Source organism: Cyprinodon variegatus, unplaced genomic scaffold (assembly GCF_000732505.1).
Source record: "Cyprinodon variegatus isolate N-32 unplaced genomic scaffold, C_variegatus-1.0 Scaffold988, whole genome shotgun sequence".
Lineage (NCBI taxonomy): Eukaryota > Metazoa > Chordata > Actinopteri > Cyprinodontiformes > Cyprinodontidae > Cyprinodon > Cyprinodon variegatus.
The window spans coordinates 172,213-174,460 of NW_015151441.1; positions in this window are offsets into that span (position 1 = coordinate 172,213).

Here is a 2,248-nt window from a genome sequence, read left to right on the forward strand (position 1 = left end):
AAAAAAAATTGCAATTAGATTATTTTCCAAAATCGTTCAGCCCTAATTCCATTGGCAAAGTGTCTCACATAGCTGCTCAATTTAAGAAAAATGCACTTCTTTTAGGAACAAATGACTTGCTTTACATTTTTTGTTGCAATGTTGACAGTTTATTGTCCTCAAAACAGAGCAGCTCATTGTTTATGTGGTGTTGTCCATTCTGCCGTGTTCTGTTACTACTTCAGACTGTTGGACCAAAGGAAGAAAAAATGCTGTTTGTTTGCGTGTCTCTGCTGGAGCACCGTGTCCCTGTGGTTTCTGGGGCCCATTCAGCCTCCACAGCTCATGCTGAACTCTGTCTCTATTTTCCTCTAAAGCACGTGTGAATGTTTCCAGTCACAAACAGGATAATCTCACAGATTAATTTCAGGTTTTCTGGGCTGTGCTGAAGGTGACTGAGCCAAAAAACAACTCAAAATCATTAAATGAGTCGTGCTGCAAACCAGCATGGATTCCTGCCCCCTTCTAAAGTAGCTGCACCAACTGTTTCCATTGGTTCATGTGGGACAACAGATGAGTTTAGTTTCTCAATAAGTCTTTCTCCTATATTAACCTGTTAAACGTCTACAGGTGGTAGTGAATTTATAAGTGCTTGCTTTTTATAAGGATAGTGCAGATTTTTTTTCAAAGGGTGAATTGGAAGTCAGTAGCTGCTTTCTTTCATGAACTCCTTGAACAACAACAGGTTGAAGATTTACAGAGGGAGGATTTGGAGTGAGATAATAGCAAGTCTAAGCAGAACTGTGGATGCTTTATTTATTCATTTTGTATTTCGGTTAACTATATTTGATTTAAATGTGTTCATAAATGTATATATATAAAAAACTTGACAACAATAAACAGTATTTATTTGCTTTGGAGGTGGTTGTCTATAGTGCGAGCAGTGAGGAAACCATAAATGAAAGAAATAGAAGCTCCATTTCATCACATTTATTTCAACTTAAAATAATCTTCAAACTGTTAAACAGGGCTACTCTAGCCTAAATAAAGATTTTTTTTTTCTTTTATTAAAAAAAAAAAATCCTGCTTAAGATGTTTAAAACAATTGTCCAGCATAAAATAAACAAATTGACTATTTTATTTCCAGAATTTTGTTCAGAAAATGGTCATGTTCTTTTATTCTAGGTCTCTTTAGTGTTCATAAGTCACCTTAAATTTTAACAGCTTCTTTGACCATTTTAGATTCAAAAACAGGAAGTTGTTAAACGTGAAAGTGCCTCCAAGTATTGGTTGTACCATTGGACTGGCTCTGCCTCTCGGAGGCCGATACCAAACGCTCCGTTTGAGCTCTGGTTCAATAAGCAAGCAAAGTTTTCTAAACCAAAAATCAGGGAAACTCTGAGTTATGTTTCTGATGCTGTAGTAACATTCTCCCCCTGCGGGTCACGTTTAATTTCCTGATTTAATCAGCAGAGTTCTGCCGTAGTTTTGTGGGAAAAATCAGTTGTTAGCTCTGTTAGACACATTAGGTGTTAGAAATAAAACTATGGTCCGTCTGATTAAAGAATGAACAGAGAATTAAATATAAGGCAGAGGATTCTCGGACCATTTATAAATGTCCTTTATAATCAGAAAGTTATCTTGATGAGTGCTACCATTTCACCTCACAATCCATCTCGGGCCTCTAGAGCTCATCTGTCCTCATTAGCAGCATTATACAGACTTATTTATCGGGTATATAAATTAAATCCAATTTCAATTCACTTTATTTATATAGCGCCAATTCACTACACGTGTCATCTCAAGGCACTTTACAGTTCACCAGATCATCCAGTTAAGTTTTCTATCTTAGGAAAACCAGTTGATTGCATCGACTCATTGACTCTTCAGCAATCCCTCAGAAATTCATCAGACTTAATGGGATTAATAGTTTCACCTGGATTATTTCTCATATAGGAATAAAAGGGAATGAGATGCTGATAAATATGCAGAACAAGCTACTAAAAGCAGTCAGATTGATATAATAGAACCATTTAGTAAAGGTGAAATTAAATCAGTAATTAAGCTCAAGGTCATCTTCAAGATGGCAGAATTAGTGGGAAGAAGAAAGAACTGGAAGATGGTGGAATAGTATTCAAAGAAAAGTTGGCATTTTGAGGAAAACAGGCAGGAATAGAAAGGAGGAAATAATCAGATCAAGATTCTACTTTGGTCACACAGGTTTAAATAGAGCGTTAATTAAATTAGGGAAACGAGCTGCAGGGAAATC